We start from the raw sequence: 21,534 nt of genomic DNA on the forward strand, positions 1-21,534 counted from the left end.
TTGCTTGGGAATGTGACTGGATACCATCAGTTGTTGGTTAAGTAGTGTCACCTTGAAACCGTGTGTTACCGTGGTGTGGCCGGGAATGGGGTCGGCCAAAGTACATTCAGCCTGTAGATCACTCATGTTTCTCTTCAAGTCGCATAAATCTTTCGCCTTTTACTAAAGATTTCCGTGGGGAGGAACAACAAGAGGCTTACTAAATTTTTTAATGCCCTGTGAAGCAGGGCTTCTCTTTCCTGTGAAAACAATACATAATGAGCGGTGGTTGACTGTTGCAATGTTTAGTGTGCGGTTGCAACAATACCAAGGTTTTACAGCCAGTGGTGAACATGTGGTAATGGTTGGATCCGGTCTCATTTAAAACTTGGAATTTCCCTGCCAATATTCAGGTCCCCAGTCAATTGACCAGTGCTTTTCTTTTTGAACTTGTTACAATCCACTTGATTTCATCGGGGGAAAGTAAATTAATTTGAACTGTCTTGGTTTTTCTAAATTTGAAACCGTAAAATGTGTTGTAAGTCAACAAAATGCACCCTGTGAGTGAAAACAGTAGTCTTGCAAATGACTTCCACTCAGCAATTGTTAGAACGTTAAGACTATACTTTCAGGGATCATTTCTAAAGATATTGTCTTGAGAAATGTGTTTCTACAGTGAAGGTCTTGCTAACCATGATGATGAGATTAGATGTTTCTTCCTGAACACGAAGCTGACATGGAACAATGATTCCGTCATGTGTTCTTTGTCATTGATGATTGTTCTTTGCTTCTTAATGAGGTTTTGATGGAGGGAATATGTTCAGAGTGGTTACCTACATCTTTAATAAGAAAATCTTCAAAGATGTATGGCTTATTGCTAAAATGTTACTCTTTGATTAAAGCATTCTCAGTTGGATATGAGGAGACTAGTCTTCCAATGAACAGTGGAAACAAATCGTACGACCGCATGGCACTTAAACACCCATAACTTGAATATTTGGAAATGGAAGAAAAACTAATTAAACTGATGCCTATCGTGTTTTGGCTAAGTACCAGAACCCGTTTTGCCCGTTAAACCAAGGCGAGATGATACTTGACTAAAATCATTTGTAAGGTGCTGCAGCATTGCTTGGGAATGTGACTGGATACCATCAGTTGTTGGTTAAGTAGTGTCACCTTGAAACCGTGTGTTACCTTGGTGTGGCCGGGAATGGGGTCGGCCAAAGTACATTCAGCCTGTAGATCATTCTCGTTTCTCTTCAAGTCGCATAAATCTTTCGCCTTTTATTAAAGATTTCCGTGGGGAGGAACAACAAGAGGCTTACTAAATTTTTTAATGCCCTGTGAAGCAGGGCTTCTCTTTCCTGTGAAAGCAATACATAATGAGCGTGGGTTGACTGTTGCAATGTTTAGTGTGCGGTTGCAACAATACCAAGGTTTTACAGCCAGTGGTGAACATGCGGTAATGGTTGGATCCGGTCTCATTTAAAACTTGGAATTTCCCTGCCAATATTCAGGTCCTCAGTCAATTGACCAGTGCTTTTCTTTTTGAACTTGTTACAATCCACTTGATTTCATCGGGGGAATGTAAATTAATTTGTACTGTCTTGGTTTTTCTAAATTTGAAACCGTAAAATGTGTTGTACATCAACAAAATGCACCCTGTGAGTGAAAACAGTAGTCTTGCAAACGACTTCCTCTCAGCAATTGTTAGAACGTTAAGACTATACTTTCAGGGATCATTTCTAAAGATATTGTCTTGAGAAATGTGTTTCTAAAGTGAAGGTCTTGCTAACCATGATGATGAGATTCGATGTTTCTTCCTGAACATGAAGCTGACATGGAACAATGATTCTGTCATGTGTTCTTTGTCATTGATGATTGTTCTTTGCTTCTTAATGAGGTTTTGATGGAGGGAATATGTTCAGAGTGGTTACCTACATCTTTAATAAGAAACTCTTCAAAGATGTATGGCTTGTTGTTAAAATGTTTCTCTTTGATTAAAGCATTCTCAGTTGGATATGAGAAGACTAGTCTTCCAATGAACAGTGGAAACAAATCATGCGACCGCATGGCACTTAAACACCCATAACGTGTATATTTGGAAATGGAAGAAAAACTAATTAAACTGATGCCTATTGTGTTTTGGCTAAGTACCAGAACCCGTTGTACCCATTACACTAAGGCGAGATGATACTTGACTAAAATCTGTGGACATTTGTAAGGTGCTGCAGCATTGCTTGGGAATGTGACTGGATACCATCAGTTGTTGGTTAACTAAAGTGTCACCTTGAAACCGTGTGTTACCTTGGTGTGGCCGGGAATGGGGTCGGCCAAAGTACATTCAGCCTGTAGATCACTCTTGTTTCTCTTCAATTTGCATAAATCTTTCGCCTTTTACTAAAGATTTCTGTGGGGAGGAACAACAAGAGTATAACTAAATGTTTTAATGTCCTGTGAAGCAGGCTTGTCTTTCCTGTGAAAACAGTAACAATGAGCAGTGGTTAACTGTTGCAATGTTTAGTGTGTTGTTGCAACAATACCAAGGTTACAGCCAGTGGTGAACATGCGGTATTATGTTAGATCCAATATGGACTGGACTCCCTCAATATTATGTCAGACCCACTCGACATCCATTGCTTTCGGTCTCCCCTAGAGGGGGGTAGTGATGGGATCGGCAGTTCTTTTGACTGTACTGAATCACAAGAATCAGTTCCTTAAAATGATTCGTTCAAAAAATTTGTTCACCGAATCCCCCCCCCCCCTCTCCCAAAATAAAAAAATAGGAGGGGGGGGGCATGCGTAGTACAGTACAGTGCAGACATAACTTTATGTGTTGAGATAATGGGGACGTGTGTTTGTTTTCATGTGGCTTGTTTTCATGGGATCGGCAGTTCTTTTGACTGTACTGAATCACTAGAATCAGTGACTGACACAGCACCACACTGTGGCCGCAGTTCAGTACGTGAACCGAATCACTTCTGCAGTTCTTTTGACTGTACTGAATCACTAGAATCAGTGACTGACACAGCTCCACACTGTGGCCGCAGTTCAGTACGTGAACCGAATCACTTCTGCAGTTCTTTTGACTGTACTGAATCACTAGAATCAGTGACTGACACAGCGCCACACTGTGGCCGCAGTTCAGTACGTGAACCGAATCACTTCTGCAGTTCTTTTGACTGTACTGAATCACTAGAATCAGTGACAGACACAGCGCCACACTGTGGCCGCAGTTCAGTACGTGAACCGAATCACTTCTGCAGTTCTTTTGACTGTACTGAATCACTAGAATCAGTGACTGACACAGCGCCACACTGTGGCCACAGTTCAGTACGTGAACCGAATCACTTCTGCAGTTCTTTTGACTGTACTGAATCACTAGAATCAGTGACTGACACAGCGCCACACTGTGGCCGCAGTTCAGTACGTGAACCGAATCACTTCTGCAGTTCTTTTGACTGTACTGAATCACTAGAATCAGTGACTGACACAGCGCCACACTGTGGCCGCAGTTCAGTACGTGAACCGAATCACTTCTGCAGTTCTTTTGACTGTACTGAATCACTAGAATCAGTGACTGACACAGCGCCACACTGTGGCCGCAGTTCAGTACGTGAACCGAATCACTTCTGCAGCAGCAGTACAGTTTAATTGCAAATCAGCATTATTATAATGATGATGATAGCTACTAAACAACATCAACAACAACAGTTGCAGTAGAATGGATAATAATAATAATAATATGAATCAGAATTGATCCCCAAGGAGAAATGTATTTTTGTTACAATAACTGTGTAAATAATAGCCTATGTATGTGTACATACATTAGTTATTATTTTTATTTTAAATCTTCTCAAAACAGCCTGCCCTACACTTTACCCCCCCCCCCCCCCCCCCCCCCGCAGAGCAGAGAGCGAGAGCGTTGTCGTTCACTGAGTGATTCATGTCGTTAATCCACGGTGAACGAATCGTTCGCTCAGTCCCTCCCCCCGCCCTCTCATTGGCTGCGTCGTTCGCCAACGTCGAGGGTTCAGTGAGTCACAGAATGCGCACTCATACCGGCATGGTCGCGGCGGAGCTCAACTGAACTGAGAAAGGAACGAATCAGTTCATGAAGTGATTCGGTTCAGTACGTTCACTCAAAAGATTCGTTCTTTCAAACGAATCGTTCGCGAACGACACAACACTAGAGGGGGGGGGGGGGTTACCCACATCTGCGGTCCTCTCCAAGGTTTCTCATAGTCATTCACATCGACGTCCCACTGGGGTGAGTTTTCCTTGCCCTTATGTGGGCTCTGTACCGAGGATGTCGTTGTGGCTTGTGCAACCCTTTGAGACACTTGTGATTTAGGGCTATATAAATAAACATTGATTGATTGAACGATTGATAATGGATGGATCCAGTCTCATTTAAAACTTTGAATTTTCCTGCCAATATTCAGGTCCTCGGTCAATTGACCAGTGCTTTTCTTTTTTAACTTGTTACAATCCACTTGATATTATCGGGGGAAAGTAAATGTATTTGAACTGTCTTGGTTTTTTTTAAATTTGAAACTGTAAAATGTGTTGTACATCAACAAAATGCACCCTGTGAGTGAAAACAGTAGTCTTGCAGATGACTTCCTCTCAGCAATTGTTAGAACTTTAAGACTACAGGACTGTCTCAGAAAATTAGAATATTGTGATAAAGCCCTTTATTTTCTGTAATGCAACTAAAAACATGAACATGTGCCTTTTATTATTTTAATATTGCTGATTATGGCATACAGTTTAAGAAAACTCAAAAATCCCGTCACAAAAAATTAGAATATTTTCTCAGACCAAGTAAAAAATAAAGATTTATGACAGCAAAATAAAATAAAACATTTGAAAATGTCAATTAATGCACTCAATACTTGGTTGGGAAACCTTTTGCACGGATTACTGCATCAATGCGGCGTGGCATGGAGGCAATCAGCCTGTGGCATTGCTGAGGTGTTATGGATGCCCAGGACGCCTTTTACTAAAGATTTCCGTGGGGAGGAACAACAAGAGTCTTACTAAATTTTTTTTCGCTCTCTGCCCTGTGAAAAAAATTAACAATGAGCAGCGGTTGACTGTTGCAATGTTTAGTGTGCGGTTGCAACATTACCGAGGTTACAGCCAGTGGTGAACATGCGGTAATGGATGGATCTGGTCTGATTTAAAACTTTGAATTTCCCTGCCAATAATCAATTCCTCGGTCAATTGACCGGTGCTTTTCTTTTTGCAGTCAAATGCTCTACCACTGAACTACACCCCATTTTATGTATGTTGATTCCACTATAAAAACACATTTTGGGTTTAAAACATTGCTCAAGAACATTTTTAAAGCTCAGAAAAAGTGGTGGATCCTGAAGAGGGTCCAGAATTGAACTAGGGACCTCTTGATCTGCAGTCAAAGGGTCCTCCACTGAGCTACACCCCTTGATAAAGATAGTAATTCAATTAGACATATCACAATTTGCATATAAAACATGGCTAAATAAGATTGGAGAAGCTCAGGAAACCATCGGATAAAATGGAGGACTCTGATGAGGGGGCGCCCAGATTTGAACAGGGGACCTTTATATCCACAGTCAAATGCCCTACCAGTGAGCTGCAAACACAATACAAGAACCTTGTTTCATCTTACAAAATATGTTTTAGGTTTTGAACATTGCTTTTTAAAACTTGTAAGTATTGGTATTGACCACAAAAAGTAAAGAGGAAAACATATGAGCGTAACCAGATTTGAAGTGGAGACTTCTGGTTTTGCAGTTAAACGCTGTACCACTGAGCAACACACCCGTCCGAAATTACAAATGTGTTTAATTGTAAAAACAGCGTTTGTGGTTTTGAACAATGCTAATGAGGATTGTACTAGTTGAGACTTTGTTCAAAGGAGGTGCAGGAACCTGATGAGGGGGCACCCAGGGTTGAATTGGGGACATCTTGATCTGCAGTCAATTGCTCTACCACTGAGCTACATCCCCTTAACAACATGCTGATTCCATTATACAAAACACTTTTTGGGTTTAAAACATTGCTCAAGTAATTTGTTGAAGATCAGAAAACACTCGGAAGAAGTAGAATACTCTGATTAGGGGGTGGCTCCCAGAGCTGGACTCGGGACTTATTGATCTGCAGTGAAATGCTCTACCAATGAGCTACACCACCTGGCAATGTTGCAGATTTGTCTGTAGAAAACATGCTTGGGGTTAAAAAAATTGCTCTAGAATTTTTTTAAAGCTCAGAAAAAGTGGGGGACCCTGAAGGGGGAACCCCAGAGATGAACTGGGGACCACTTGATCTGCAGTCAAATGCTGTACCACTGAGCTACACCCCCTGTTAGGCATATTAATTCAATTATACATAACAAGATTTGCGTATAAAACATGGCTCAATAAAATTGGAGAAGCTCAGGAAACCATCGGAAAAAGTGGAGCACTCTGATGAGGGGGCGCCCAGAGTTGAATTGGGGACCTTTTTACCTGCAGTCAAATGTTCTACCAGTGAGCTGCAAACCCTGTCCAAAAACCTTGTTTCATCGTACAAAATATGTTTTAGGTATTGAACATTGCTTATTAAAACGTGTATATATTGGAATTGACCACAAAAGGTAAAGATGAAAACTTATAAAACTAACGACATTTGAAGTGGACACTTCTTGTTCTGCAGTCAAATGTTCCACCAGTGAGCAACACTAAATTATACATAACACGATTTGTGTATAAAACACGGCTCAATAAAATTGGAGAAGCTCAGGAAACCATCGGAAAAAGTGGAGCACTCTGATGAGGGGGCGCCCAGAGTTGAATTGGTGACCTTTTTACCTGCAGTCAAATGCTCTACCCTGTCCAAAAACCTTGTTTCATCAGATACAAAATATGTTTTAGGTTTTGAACATTGCTCATTAAAACGTGTATATATTGGAATTGACCACAAAATGTAAAGAGGAAAACTTATAAAACTAACTACATTTGAAGTGGACACTTCTTGTTCTGCAGTGAAATGCTCTACCAATGAGCTACACCACCTGGCAATGTTGCAGATTTGTCTGTAGAAAACATACTTGGGGTTTAAAAAATTGCTCAAGAAAATTTTTAAAGCTCAGAAAAATTGGTAGATCCTGAAGAGGGGCCAGAGTTGAACTAGGGACCTTTTGGGTTTAAAACATTGCTCAAGAAAATTGTAGAAGAACAAAAAATGCTCAGAAGAAGTAGGGGACTCTGATTAGGGGGTGGCACCCAGAGCTGAACTCAGGACTTCTTGATCTGCAGTCAAATGCTCTACCAATGAGCTACACCACCTGGCAATGTTGCAAATTTTTAGGACAAAATATGCTTGGGGTTTCAAAATCTGCTCAAGAATGTTTTTAAAGCTCAGAAAAAGTGGTGGATCCTGAAGAGGGTCCAAAGTTGAACAAGGGACCTCTTGATCTGCAGTCAAAGGGTCCTCCACTGAGCTACACCCCCTAATAAAGATAATAATTAAATTCGATATAACACAATTTGCATATAAAACATGGCTCAATAAGATTGGAGAAGCTCAGGAAACCATCGGAAAAAGTGGAGGGGGCGCCCAGATTTGAACTGGGGACATTTTTACCCGCAGTCAAACGCTCCACCACTGAGCAACACGCCTGTCCGATATTACAAATTTGTTTAATGTACAAATGGAATTTGTGATTTTGATTAACACTAAAAAGAGTTGTACAAGTTGAGACTTTGTTCAAAGGAAATGGAGGAACCTGATGAGGGGGCACCCAGAGTTGAACTGGGGACCTCTTGATCTGCAGTCAAATGCTCTACCACTGAGCTACACCCCCTTTTAAGTATGTTGATTACATTATACAAAACACTTTTTGGGTTTAAAACATTGCTCAAGTAATTTGTATAAAATTAGAAAACACTTGGAAGAAGTAGAGGACTCTGATTAGGGGGTGGCACCCAGAGCTGGAGTCGGGACTTCTTGATCTGCAGTGAAATGCTCTACCAATGAGCTACACCACCTGGCAATGTTGCAGATTTGTCTGTAGAAAACATGCTTGGGGTTTAAAAAATTGCTCAAGAATTATTTTTTTCAAAGCTCAGAAAAAGTGGCAGACCCTGAAGAGGGGACACCCAGAGTTGAACTGGGGACCTCTTGATCTGCAGTCAAATGCTCAACCACTGAGCTACACCTCCTGTTAAGCAGAGTAATTCAATTATACATAACACGATTTGCGTATAAAACACGGCTCAATAAAATTGGAGAAGCTCAGGAAACCATCGGAAAAAGTGGAGCACTCTGATGAGGGGGCGCCCAGAGTTGAATTGGGGACCTTTTTACCTGCAGTCAAATGCTCTACCAGTGAGCTGCAAACCCTGTCCAAAAATCTTGTTTCATCGTACAAATTATGTTTTAGGTTTTGAACATTGCTCATTAAAACATGTATATATTGGAATTGACCACAAAAGGTAAAAAGGAAACATTATAAAACTAATGACATTTGAAGTGGACACTTCTTGTTCTGCAGTCAAATGTTCTACCAGTGAGCAACACACCTGTCTGATATTACAAATGTGTTCAATTGTACAAATAGCATTTGTGGTTTTGCACAACGCTAATGAGAGTCTGATGAGGGGAAAAGGTGTAGGACTCTGATGAGGGGGCGCCCAGATTTGAACTGGGGACCTTCTTACCCGCAGTCAAACGCTCCACCACTGAGCAACACGCCTTTCCGATATTACAAATTTGTTTAATTGTACAAATGGCATTTGTGATTTTGAACAACACTAAAATGAGTTGTACAAGTTGAGACTTTGTACAAAGGGAGTGGAGGAACCTGATGAGGGGGCACCCAGAGTTGAACTGGGGACCTCTTGATCTGCAGTCAAATGCTCTACCACTGAGCTACACCCCCTTTTAAGTATGTTGATTACATTATTCAAAACACTTTTTGGGTTTAAAACATTGCTCAAGTAATTTGTATAAAATTAGAAAACACTTGGAAGAAGTAGAGGACTCTGATTAGGGGGTGGCAGCCAGAGCTGGAGTCAGGACTTCTTGATCTGCAGTGAAATGCTCTACCAATGAGCTACACCACCTGGCAATGTTGCAGATTTGTCTGTAGAAAACATGCTTGGGGTTTAAAAAATTGCTCAAGAATTATTTTTTTTTAAAGCTCAGAAAAAGTGGTGGACCCTAAAGAGGGGGCACCCAGAGTTGAACTGGGGACCTCTTGATCTGCAGTCAAATGCTCTACCACTGAGCTACACCCCCTGTCAAGCATAGTAATGCAATTATACACAACACGATTTGCGTATAAAACACGGCTCAATAAAATTGGAAAAGCTCAGGAAACCATCGGAAAAAGTGGAGCACTCTGATGAGGGGGCGCCCATAGTTCAATTGGGGACCTTTTTACCTGCAGTCAAATGCTCTACCGGTGAGCTGCAAACCCTGTCCAAAAACCTTGTTTCATCGTACAAAATATGTTTTAGGTTTTGAACATTGCTCATTAAAACGTGTATATATTGGAATTGACCACAAAAGGTAAAGAGGAAAACTTATAAAACTAACTACATTTGAAGTGGACACTTCTTGTTCTGCAGTCAAATGTTCTACCAGTGAGCAACACACCTGTCTGATATTACAAATGTGTTCAATTGTACAAATAGCATTTGTGGTTTTGCACAACGCTAATGAGAGTCGTATAAGTTGAGACTTTGTTCACAGAAGGTGAAGGAACCTGTTGAGGGGGCACCCAGAGTTGAACTGGGGACCTGTTGATCTGCAGTCAAATGCTCTACCACTGAGCTACACCCCCTTTTGTGTATGTTGATTCTATTGTAAAACACTTTTTGGGTTTAAAACATTGCTCAAGAAAATTGTAGAAGAAAAAAAAATGCTCAGAAGAAGTAAGGGACTCTGATTAGGGGGTGGGGCCGAGAGCTGAACTCGGGACTTCTTGATCTGCAGTCAAATGCTCTACAAATGAGCTACACCACCTGGCAATGTTGCAAATTTGTTTGTACAAAATATGCTTGGGGTTTCAAAAATAGAAGAATATTTTTAAAGCTCAGAAAAAGTGGTGGATCCTGAAGAGGGTCCAGAGTTGAAATAGGGACCTCTTGATCTGCAGTCAAAGGGTCCTCCACTGAGCTACACCCCCTGATAAAGATATAAATTCAATTAGACATAACACGATTTGCGTATAAAACATGGCTCAATAAAATTGGAGAAGCTCAGGAAACCATCGGAAAAAGTGGAGCACTCAGATGAGGGGGCGCCGGAGTTGAATTGGGGAACCTTTTTATCTGTAGTGAAATGCTCTACCAGTGAGCTGCAAACACAATCCAAAAACCTTGTTTCATCATACAAAATATGTTTTAGGTTTTGAACATTGCTTTTTAAAACTTGTATGTATTGGTATTGACCACAAACGGACAAAAGGAAAACTTATGAGAGTAACCAGAAATGAAGTAGAGACTTCTTGTTCGGCAGTCAAACGCTCCACCACTGAGCAACACGCCTGTCCGATATTACAAATTTGTTTAATTGTACAAATGGCATTTGTGATTTTGAACAACACTAAAAAGAGTTGTACAAGTTGATACTTTGTTCAAAGGAAGTGGAGGAACCTGATGAGGGGGCACCCAGAGTTGAACTGGGGACCTCTTGATCTGCAGTCAAATGCTCTACCACTGAGCTACACCCCCTGTTAAACATAGTAATTCAATTTTACATAAAACGATTTGCGTATAAAACATGGCTCAATAAAATTGGAGAAGCTCAGGAAACCATCGGAAAAAGTGGAGCACTCTGATGAGGGGGCGCCTAGAGTTGAATTGGGGACCTTTTTACCTGCAGTCAAATGCTCTACCAGTGAGCTGCAAACACTGTCCAAAAACCTTGTTTCATCGTACAAATTATGTTTTAGGTTTTGAACATTGCTCATTAAAACATGTATATATTGGAATTGACCACAAAAGGTAAAGAGGAAAACTAACGACATTTGAAGTGGACACTTCTTGTTCTGCAGTCAAAATATTCTACCAGTGAGCAACACACCTGTCTGATATTACAAATGTGTTCAATTGTACAAATAGCATTTGTGGTTTTGCACAACGCTAATGAGAGTCATATAAGTTGAGTCTTTGTTCACAGAAGGTGAAGGAACCTGATGAGGGGGCACCCAGAGTTGAACTGGGGACCTGTTGATCTGCAGTCAAATGCTCTACCACTGAGCTACACCCCCTTTTGTGTATGTTGATTCTATTATAAAAACACTTTTTGGTTTTAAAACATTGCTCCAAAAAAAAGTAGAAGAACAAAAAATGCTCAGAAGAAGTAAGGGACTCTGATTAGGGGGTGGCGCCCAGAGCTGAACTCTGGACTTCTTGATCTGCAGTCAAATGCTCTACCAATGAGCTACACCACCTAGCAATGTTGCAAATTTGTTTGTACAAAATATGCTTGGGGTTTAAAAAATTGCTCAAGAAAATTTTTAAAACTCAGAAAAAGTGGTGGATCCTGAAGAGGGTCCAGAGTTGAACTAGGCAAGGCAAGGCAAGGCAACTTTATTTGTATAGCGCTTTTCATACACAAGGCAGACTCAAAGTGCTTCACAGACAACAAAGTGAAATGAAAGAAAATAAAAGCAAAATTAAAATGCAGACAATAAAAATAAAAACAGTGCAGACGTTAAAAGTTAAAAGATTAAAAGATTTAGCTGAAAGCTAAGGTGAACATAAAAGTCTTCAGTCTAGTTTTAAAAGTAGTGAGAGTTGGGGAGAGTCTGACATCTTCAGGAAGTTTATTCCAGCTATGTGTTGCATAGTGACTGAATGATGATCTCCCTTGATTTGAGTTTACTCTTGGAACCGCTAACAGATTGGTCTCAGAAGATCTTAGTGATCTAGAGGGCGTATATAGTGGGAGCATATCAGTGATATACTTGGGCCCTAGACCATGTAGTGATTTATATGTGAGCAGGAGGATTTTGAAATCTATTCTCTGATGTACAGGGAGCCAATGTAAGGATTTAAGAATTGGTGTAATGTGCTCACATTTTTTGGTCTTTGTTAGAACTCTAGCAGCAGCGTTCTGAACAAGCTGTAGCTGCCTGACAGTTTTTTTGGGAAGACCTGCAAGGAGACCATTACAATAGTCTAGCCTACTGGTAATAAAGGCATGTACAAGTTTTTCTAAGTCTTGAGCTGACATGAGCCCTCTAAGTCTTTTTACATTTTTGAGGTGATAGTAGGCCGATTTTGTTACTGAACTAGAGACCTCTTGATCTGCAGTCAAAGGGTCCTCCACTGAGCTACACCCCCTGATAAAGATAATAATTCAATTAGACATAACACAATTTGGGTATAAAACATGGCTCAATAAGATTGGAGAAGCTCAGGAAACCATCGGAAAAAGTAGAGGACTCTGATGAGGGGGCGCCCAGATTTGAACTGGGGACCTCCTTACCCGCAGTCAAACGCTCCACCACTGAGCAACATGCCTGTCCGATATTACAAATTTGTTTAATTGTACAAATGGCATTTGTGATTTTGAACAACACTAAAATGAGTTGTACAAGTTGAGACTTTGTTCAAAGGGAGTGGAGGAACCTGATGAGGGGGCACCAAGAGTTGAACTGGGGACCTCTTGATCTGCAGTCAAATGCTCTACCACTGAGCTACACCCCCTTTTAAGCAGGTTGGTTACCTTATACAAAACACTTTTTGGGTTTAAAACATTGCTCAAGTAATTTGTATAAAATCCGAAAACACTCGGAAGAAGTAGAGGACTCTGATTAGGGGGTGGCACCCAGAGCTGGACTCGGGACTTATTGATCTTTAGTGAAATGCTCTACCAATGAGCTACAACACCTGGCAATGTTGCAGATTTGTCTGTAGAAAACATGCTTGGGGTTTAAAAAATTGCTCAAAAATTATTTTTTTTAAAGCTCAGAAAAAGTGGTGGACCCTGAAGAGGGGGCACCCAGAGTTGAACTGGGGACCTCTTGATCTGCAGTCAAACGCTCTACCACTGAGCTACACCCCCTGTTAAGCAGAGTAATTCAAATATACATAACACGATTTGCGTATAAAACACGGCTCAATAAAATTGGAGAAGCTCAGGAAACCATCGGAAAAAGTGGAGCACTCTGATGAGGGGGCGCCCAGAGTTGAATTGGGGACCTTTTTACCTGCAGTCAAATGCTCTACCAGTGAGCTGCAAACCCTGTCCAAAAACCTGGTTTCATCGTACAAAAAATATGTTTTAGGTTTTGAACATTGCTCTTTAAAACATGTATATATTTGGAATTGACCACAAAAGGTAAAGATGAAAACTTATAAAACTAACGCCATTTGAAGTGGACACTTCTTGTTCTGCAGTCAAATGTTCCACCAGTGAGCAACACGCTTGTCTGATATTACAAATGTGTTCAATTGTACAAATAGCATTTGTGGTTTTGCACAACGCTAATGAGAGTCATATAAGTTGAGACGTTGTTCACAGAAGGTGAAGGAACCTGATGAGGGGGCACCCAGAGTTGAACAGGGGAGCAGGTTGATATGCAGTCAAATGCTCTACCACTGAGCTACACCCCCTTTTAAGTATGTTGATTTTATTATAAAAACACTTTTTGGTTTAAAACATTGCTCAAAAAAATTGTAGAAAAACAAAAAATGCTCAGAAGAAGTAGAGGACTCTGATTAGGGGGTGGCACCCAGAGCTGAACTCAGGACTTCTTGATCTGCAGTCAAATGCTCTACTAATGAGCTACACCACCTAGCAATGTTGCAAATTTGTTTGTACAAAATATGCTTGGGGTTTAAAAAATTGCTCAAGACAATTTTTAAAGCTCAGAAAAAGTGGTGGATCCTGAAGAGGGTCCAGAGTTGAACTAGGGACCTCTTGATCTGCAGTCAAAGGTTCCTCCACTGAGCTACACCCCCTGATAATGATAATAATTCAATCAGACATAACACAATTTGCGTATAAAACATGGCTCAATAAGATTGGAGAAGCTCAGGAAACCATCGGAAAAAGTGTAGGACTCTGATGAGGGGGCGCCCATATTTGAACTGGAGACCTTCTTACCCGCAGTCAAACGCTCCACCACTGAGCAAAACGCCTGTCCGATATTACAAATTTGTTTAATTGTACAAATGGCATTTGTGATTTTGAACAACACTAAAATGAGTTGTACAAGTTGAGACTTTGTTCAAAGGGAGTGGAGGAACCTGATGAGGGGGCACCCAGAGTTGAACTGGGGACTTCTTGATCTGCAGTCAAATGCTCTACCCCTGAGCTACACCCCCTTTTAAGCATGTTGATTACATTATACAAAACACTTTTTGGGTTTAAAACATTGCTCAAGTAATTTGTATAAAATCAGAAAACACTCGGAAGAAGTAGAGGACTCTGATTAGGGGGTGGCACCCAGAGCAGGACTCGGGACTTCTTGATCTGCAGTGAAATGCTCTACCAATGAGCTACACCACCTGGCAATGTTGCAGATTTGTCTGTAGAAAACATGCTTGGGGTTTAAAAAATTGCTCAAGAATTATTTTTTTTTAAAGCTCTGAAAAAGTGGTGGACCCTAAAGAGGGGGCACCCAGAGTTGAACTGGGGACCTCTTGATCTGCAGTCAAATGCTCTACCACTGAGCTACACCCCCTGTCAAGCATAGTAATTCAATTATACATAACACGATTTGCGTATAAAACACGGCTCAATAAAATTGGAAAAGCTCAGGAAACCATCGGAAAAAGTGGAGCACTCTGATGAGGGGGCGCCCAGAGTTCAATTGGGGACCTTTTTACCTGCAGTCAAATGCTCTACCAGTGAGCTGCAAACACTGTCCAAAAACCTTGTTTCATCGTAAAAAATATGTTTTAGGTTTTGAACATTGCTCATTAAAACGTGTATATATTGGAATTGACCACAAAAGGTAAAGAGGAAAACTTATAAAACTAACTACATTTGAAGTGGACACTTCTAGTTCTGCAGTCAAATGTTCTACCAGTGAGCAACACACCTGTCTGATATTACAAATGTGTTCAATTGTACAAATAACATTTGTGGTTTTGCACAACGCTAATGAGAGTCGTATAAGTTGAGACTTTGTTCACAGAAAGTGAAGGAACCTGTTGAGGGGGCGCCCAGAGTTGAACTGGGGACCTGTTGATCTGCAGTCAAATGCTCTACCGCTGCAGTACACCCCCTTTTGTGTATGTTGATTCTATTGTAAAACACTTTTTGGGTTTAAAACATTGCTCAAGAAAATTGTAGAAGAACAAAAAATGCTCAGAAGAAGTAAGGGACTCTGATTAGGGGGTGGGGCCGAGAGCTGAACTCGGGACTTCTTGATCTGCAGTCAAATGCTCTACCAATGAGCTACACCACCTGGCAATGTTGCAAATTTGTTTGTACAAAATATGCTTGGGGTTTAAAAAATAGCTCAAGAAAAAATTTAAAGCTCAGAAAAAGTAGTGGATTCTGAAGAGGGTCCAGAGTTGATCTAGGGACCTCTTGATCTGCAGTCAAAGGGTCCTCCACTGAGCTACACCCCCTGATAAAGATAATAATTCAATTAGACATAACACAATTTGGGTATAAAACATGGCTCAATAAGATTGGAAAAGCTCAGGAAACCATCGGAAAAAGTATAGGACTCTAATGAGGGGGCGCCCAGATTTGAACTGGAGACCTTCTTACCCGCAGTCAAACGCTCCACCACTGAGCAACACGCCTGTCCGATATTACCATTTTGTTTAATTGTACAAATGGCATTTGTGATTTTGAACAGCACTAAAATGAGTTGTACAAGTTGAGACTTTGTTCAAAGGGAGTGGAGGAACCTGATGAGGGAGCACCCAGAGTTGATCTGGGAATCTCTTTATCTGCAGTCAAGTGCTCTACCACTGAGCTACACCCCCTTTTAAGTATGTTGATTCTATTATAAAAACACTTTTTGGTTTTAAAACATTGCTCAAAAAAATTGTAGAAGAACAAAAAATGCTCAGAAGAAGTAGGGGATTCTGATTAGGGGGTGGCACCCAGAGCTGAACTCAGGACTTCTTGATCTGCAGTAAAATGCTCTACCAATGACCTACACCACCTAGCAATGTTGCAAATTTGTTTGTACAAAATATGCTTGGGGTTTAAAAAATTGCTCGAGAAAATTTTTAAAGCTCAGAAAAAGTGGTGGATCCTGAAGAGGGTCCAGAGTTGAACTAGGGACCTCTTGATCTGCAGTCAAAGGGTCCTCCACTGAGCTACACCCCCTTATAACGATAACAATTCAATTAGACATAACAAAATTTGCGTATAAAACATGGCTCAATAAGATTGGAGAAGCTCAGGAAACCATCGGAAAAAGTGTAGGACTCTGATGAGGGGGCGCCCATATTTGAACTGGGGACCTTCTTACCCGCAGTCAAACGCTCCACCACTGAGCAAAACGCCTGTCCGATATTACACATTTGTTTAATTGTACAAATGGCATTTGTGATTTTGAACAACACTAAAATGAGTTGTACAAGTTGAGACTTTGTTCAAAGGGAGTGGAGGAACCTGATGAGGGGGCACCCAGAGTTGAACTGGGGACCTCTTGATCTGCAGTCCAATGCTCTACCATTGAGCTACACCACCTGGCAATGTTGCAAATTTGTTTGTACAAAATATGCTTGGGGTTTCAAAAATAGCTCAAGAAAAATTTTAAAGCTCAGAAAAAGTGGTGGATCCTGAAGAGGGTCCAGAGTTGAACTAGGGACCTCTTGATCTGCAGTGAAAGGGTCCTCCACCGAGCTACACCCCCTGATAAAGAGATAAATTCAATTAGACATAACACGATTTGCGTATAAAACACGGCTCAATAAAATTGGAGAAGCTCAGGAAACCATCGAAAAAAGTGGAGCACTCAGATGAGGGGGCGCCAGTGTTGAATTGGGGACCTTTTTTTTTGTAGTGAAATGCTCTACCAGTGAGCTGCAAACACAATCCAAAAACCTTGTTTCATCATACAAAATATGTTTTAGGGTTTGAACATTGCTTTTTAAAACTTGTATGTATTGGTATTGACCACAAAAGGACAAAAGGAAAACTTATGAGAGTAACCAGAAATGAAGTAGAGACCTCTTGATCTGCAGTCAAAGGGTCCTCCACTGAGCTACACCCCCTGATAAAGATAATAATTCAATTAGACATAACACAATTTCCGTTTAAAACATGGCTCAATAAGATTGGAGAAGCTTAGGAAACCATCGGAAAAAGTGTAGGACTCTGATGAGGGGGCGCCCAGATTTGAACTGGGGACCTTCTTACCCGCAGTCAAACGCTCCACCGCTGAGCAACACGCCTGTCCGATATTACAAATTTGTTTAATTGTACAAATGGCATTTGTGATTTTGAACAACACTAAAAAGAGATGTTCAAGTTGAGACTTTGTTCAAAGGGGGTGGAGGAACCTGATGAGGGGGCACCCAGAGTTGAACTGGGGACTTCTTGATCTGCAGTCAAATGCTCTACCCCTGAGCTACACCCCCTTTTAAGCATGTTGATTACATTATACAAAACACTTTTTGGGTTTAAAACATTGCTCAAGTAATTTGTATAAAATCAGAAAACACTCGGAAGAAGTAGAGGACTCTGATTAGGGGGTGGCACCCAGAGCAGGACTCGGGACTTCTTGATCTGCAGTGAAATGCTCTACCAATGAGCTACACCACCTGGCAATGTTGCAGATTTGTCTGTAGAAAACATGCTTGGGGTTTAAAAAATTGCTCAAGAATTATTTTTTTTTAAAGCTCTGAAAAAGTGGTGGACCCTAAAGAGGGGGCACCCAGAGTTGAACTGGGGACCTCTTGATCTGCAGTCAAATGCTCTACCACTGAGCTACACCCCCTGTCAAGCATAGTAATTCAATTATACATAACACGATTTGCGTATAAAACACGGCTCAATAAAATTGGAAAAGCTCAGGAAACCATTGGAAAAAGTGGAGCACTCTGATGAGGGGGCGCCCAGAGTTCAATTGGGGACCTTTTTACCTGCAGTCAAATGCTCTACCAGTGAGCTGCAAACACTGTCCAAAAACCTTGTTTCATCGTAAAAAATATGTTTTAGGTTTTGAACATTGCTCATTAAAACGTGTATATATTGGAATTGACCACAAAAGGTAAAGAGGAAAACTTATAAAACTAACTACATTTGAAGTGGACACTTCTAGTTCTGCAGTCAAATGTTCTACCAGTGAGCAACACACCTGTCTGATATTACAAATGTGTTCAATTGTACAAATAACATTTGTGGTTTTGCACAACGCTAATGAGAGTCGTATAAGTTGAGACTTTGTTCACAGAAAGTGAAGGAACCTGTTGAGGGGGCGCCCAGAGTTGAACTGGGGACCTGTTGATCTGCAGTCAAATGCTCTACCGCTGCAGTACACCCCCTTTTGTGTATGTTGATTCTATTGTAAAACACTTTTTGGGTTTAAAACATTGCTCAAGAAAATTGTAGAAGAACAAAAAATGCTCAGAAGAAGTAAGGGACTCTGATTAGGGGGTGGGGCTGAGAGCTGAACTCGGGACTTCTTGATCTGCAGTCAAATGCTCTACCAATGAGCTACACCACCTGGCAATGTTGCAAATTTGTTTGTACAAAATATGCTTGGGGTTTAAAAATAGCTCAAGAAAAAATTTAAAGCTCAGAAAAAGTAGTGGATTCTGAAGAGGGTCCAGAGTTGATCTAGGGACCTCTTGATCTGCAGTCAAAGGGTCCTCCACTGAGCTACACCCCCTGATAAAGATAATAATTCAATTAGACATAACACAATTTGGGTATAAAACATGGCTCAATAAGATTGGAAAAGCTCAGGAAACCATCGGAAAAAGTATAGGACTCTAATGAGGGGGCGCCCAGATTTGAACTGGAGACCTTCTTACCCGCAGTCAAACGCTCCACCACTGAGCAACACGCCTGTCCGATATTACCATTTTGTTTAATTGTACAAATGGCATTTGTGATTTTGAACAGCACTAAAATGAGTTGTACAAGTTGAGACTTTTTTCAAAGGGAGTGGAGGAACCTGATGAGGGAGCACCCAGAGTTGATCTGGGAATCTCTTTATCTGCAGTCAAGTGCTCTACCACTGAGCTACACCCCCTTTTAAGTATGTTGATTCTATTATAAAAACACTTTTTGGTTTTAAAACATTGCTCAAAAAAATTGTAGAAGAACAAAAAATGCTCAGAAGAAGTAGGGGATTCTGATTAGGGGGTGGCACCCAGAGCTGAACTCAGGACTTCTTGATCTGCAGTAAAATGCTCTACCAATGACCTACACCACCTAGCAATGTTGCAAATTTGTTTGTACAAAATATGCTTGGGGTTTAAAAAATTGCTCGAGAAAATTAAAGCTCAGAAAAAGTGGTGGATCCTGAAGAGGGTCCAGAGTTGAACTAGGGACCTCTTGATCTGCAGTCAAAGGGTCCTCCACTGAGCTACACCCCCTTATAACGATAACAATTCAATTAGACATAACAAAATTTGCGTATAAAACATGGCTCAATAAGATTGGAGAAGCTCAGGAAACCATCGGAAAAAGTGTAGGACTCTGATGAGGGGGCGCCCATATTTGAACTGGGGACCTTCTTACCCGCAGTCAAACGCTCCACCACTGAGCAAAACGCCTGTCCGATATTACACATTTGTTTAATTGTACAAATGGCATTTGTGATTTTGAACAACACTAAAATGAGTTGTACAAGTTGAGACTTTGTTCAAAGGGAGTGGAGGAACCTGATGAGGGGGCACCCAGAGTTGAACTGGGGACCTCTTGATCTGCAGTCAAATGCTCTACCACTGAGCTAAACCCCCTTTTAAGTATATTGACTACATTATACAAAACACTTTTTGGGTTTAAAACATTGCTCAAGTAATTTGTATAAAATTAGAAAACACTCGGAAGAAGTAGAGGACTCTGATTAGGGGGTGGCACCCAGAGCAGGACTCTTGATCTGCAGTGAAATGCTCTACCAATGAGCTACACCACCTGGCAATGTTGCAGATTTGTCTGTAGAAAACATGCTTGGGGTTTAAAAAATTGCTCAAGAATTATTTTTTTTTAAAGCTCAGAAAAAGAGGTGGACCCTAAAGAGGGGGCACCCAGAGTTGAACTGGGGACCTCTTGATCTGCAGTCTAATGCTCTACCACTGAGCTACACCCCCTGTCAAGCATAGTAATTCAATTATACATAACACGATTTGCGTATAAAACACGGCTCAATAAAATTGGAAAAGCTCAGGAAACCATCGGAAAAAGTGGACACCTGTCTGATATTACAAATGTGTTCAATTGTACAAATAGCATTTGTGGTTTTGCACAACGCTAATGAGAGTCATATAAGTTGAGACTTTGTTCACAGAAGGTGAAGGAACCTGTTGAGGAGGCACCCAGAGTTTAACTGGGGACCTGTTGATCTGCAGTCAAATGCTCTACCACTGAGCTACACCCCCTTTTGTGTATGTTGATTCTATTGTAAAACACTTTTTGGGTTTAAAACATTGCTCAAGAAAATTGTAGAAGAACAAAAAACACTCAGAAGAAGTAAGGGACTCTGATTAGGGGGTGGGGCCCGGAGCTGAACTCGGGACTTCTTGATCTGCAGTCAAATGCTCTACCAATGAGCTACACCACCTGGCAATGTTGCCAATTTGTTTGTACAAAATATGCTTGGGGTTTCAAAAATAGAAGAATATTTTTAAAGCTCAGAAAAAGTGGTGGATCCTGAAGACGGTCCAGAGTTGAACTAGGGACCTCTTGATCTGCAGTCAAAGGGTCCTCCACTGAGCTACACTCCCTGATAAAGATATAAATTCAATCAGACATAACACGATTTGCGTATAAAACATGGCTCAATAAAATTGGAGAAGCTCAGGAAACCATCGGAAAAAGTGGAGCACTCAGATGAGGGGGCGCCAGTGTTGAATTGGGGACCTTTTTGTTTGTAGTGAAATGCTCTACCAGTGAGCTGCAAACACAATCCAAAAACCTTGTTTCATCATACAAAATATGTTTTAGGTTTTGAACATTGCTTTTTAAAACTTGTATGTATTGGTATTGACCACAAAAGGACAAAAGGAAAACTTATGAGAGTAACCAGAAATGAAGTAGAGACTTCTTGTTCGGCAGTCAAACGATCCACCACTGAGCAACACGCCTGTCCGATATTACAAACATTGCTCATTAAAACATGTATGTATTGGAATCGACCACAAAAGGTAAAGAGGAAAACTAACGACATTTGAAGTGGACACTTCTTGTTCTGCAGTCAAATGTTCTACCAGTGAGCAACACGCCTGTCCGATATTACAAATTTGTTTAATTGTACAAATGGCATTTGTGATTTTGAACAACACTAAAAAGAGTTGTACAAGTTGATACTTTGTTCAAAGGAAGTGGAGGAACCTGATGGGGGGGCGCCCAGAGTTAAACTGGGGACCTCTTGATCTGCAGTTAAATGCTCTACCACTGAGCTACACCCCCTGTTAAACATAGTAA

The 21,534-nt window shown here is 40.9% G+C and overlaps 14 non-coding genes across 14 annotated transcripts; 5 read left to right on the plus strand and 9 right to left on the minus strand.

Moving 5' to 3' along the window:
• The first annotated feature begins 118 nt into the window (after positions 1-118).
• LOC133640139 (U5 spliceosomal RNA) lies at positions 119-231 on the plus strand. The gene has a single exon (XR_009824042.1). It is a non-coding gene; the product is annotated as a U5 spliceosomal RNA (small nuclear RNA).
• Positions 232-595: 364 nt separating this feature from the next.
• On the plus strand, positions 596-809 carry LOC133640205 (small nucleolar RNA U3). The gene has a single exon (XR_009824108.1). It is a non-coding gene; the product is annotated as a small nucleolar RNA U3 (small nucleolar RNA).
• Positions 810-1,224: 415 nt separating this feature from the next.
• On the plus strand, positions 1,225-1,335 carry LOC133640140 (U5 spliceosomal RNA). Its single transcript, XR_009824043.1, has one exon. It is a non-coding gene; the product is annotated as a U5 spliceosomal RNA (small nuclear RNA).
• Positions 1,336-1,699: 364 nt separating this feature from the next.
• LOC133640111 (small nucleolar RNA U3) lies at positions 1,700-1,913 on the plus strand. Its single transcript, XR_009824016.1, has one exon. It is a non-coding gene; the product is annotated as a small nucleolar RNA U3 (small nucleolar RNA).
• A 422-nt stretch (positions 1,914-2,335) lies between these two features.
• LOC133640171 (U5 spliceosomal RNA) lies at positions 2,336-2,448 on the plus strand. The gene has a single exon (XR_009824074.1). It is a non-coding gene; the product is annotated as a U5 spliceosomal RNA (small nuclear RNA).
• Positions 2,449-7,738: 5,290 nt separating this feature from the next.
• Positions 7,739-7,810, minus strand: trnac-gca (transfer RNA cysteine (anticodon GCA)). Its single transcript has one exon. It is a non-coding gene; the product is annotated as a tRNA-Cys (tRNA).
• A 1,005-nt stretch (positions 7,811-8,815) lies between these two features.
• On the minus strand, positions 8,816-8,887 carry trnac-gca (transfer RNA cysteine (anticodon GCA)). Its single transcript has one exon. It is a non-coding gene; the product is annotated as a tRNA-Cys (tRNA).
• Positions 8,888-9,174: 287 nt separating this feature from the next.
• On the minus strand, positions 9,175-9,246 carry trnac-gca (transfer RNA cysteine (anticodon GCA)). Its single transcript has one exon. It is a non-coding gene; the product is annotated as a tRNA-Cys (tRNA).
• Positions 9,247-10,613: 1,367 nt separating this feature from the next.
• On the minus strand, positions 10,614-10,685 carry trnac-gca (transfer RNA cysteine (anticodon GCA)). Its single transcript has one exon. It is a non-coding gene; the product is annotated as a tRNA-Cys (tRNA).
• Positions 10,686-12,954: 2,269 nt separating this feature from the next.
• On the minus strand, positions 12,955-13,026 carry trnac-gca (transfer RNA cysteine (anticodon GCA)). Its single transcript has one exon. It is a non-coding gene; the product is annotated as a tRNA-Cys (tRNA).
• Positions 13,027-14,578: 1,552 nt separating this feature from the next.
• On the minus strand, positions 14,579-14,650 carry trnac-gca (transfer RNA cysteine (anticodon GCA)). Its single transcript has one exon. It is a non-coding gene; the product is annotated as a tRNA-Cys (tRNA).
• A 3,156-nt stretch (positions 14,651-17,806) lies between these two features.
• Positions 17,807-17,878, minus strand: trnac-gca (transfer RNA cysteine (anticodon GCA)). The gene has a single exon. It is a non-coding gene; the product is annotated as a tRNA-Cys (tRNA).
• Positions 17,879-19,778: 1,900 nt separating this feature from the next.
• trnac-gca (transfer RNA cysteine (anticodon GCA)) lies at positions 19,779-19,850 on the minus strand. Its single transcript has one exon. It is a non-coding gene; the product is annotated as a tRNA-Cys (tRNA).
• Positions 19,851-20,129: 279 nt separating this feature from the next.
• trnac-gca (transfer RNA cysteine (anticodon GCA)) lies at positions 20,130-20,201 on the minus strand. The gene has a single exon. It is a non-coding gene; the product is annotated as a tRNA-Cys (tRNA).
• Between the last annotated feature and the right edge of the window lie 1,333 nt (positions 20,202-21,534).

The sequence above is a fragment of the Entelurus aequoreus genome, linkage group LG22 (genome assembly GCF_033978785.1).
Source record: "Entelurus aequoreus isolate RoL-2023_Sb linkage group LG22, RoL_Eaeq_v1.1, whole genome shotgun sequence".
NCBI lineage: Eukaryota > Metazoa > Chordata > Actinopteri > Syngnathiformes > Syngnathidae > Entelurus > Entelurus aequoreus.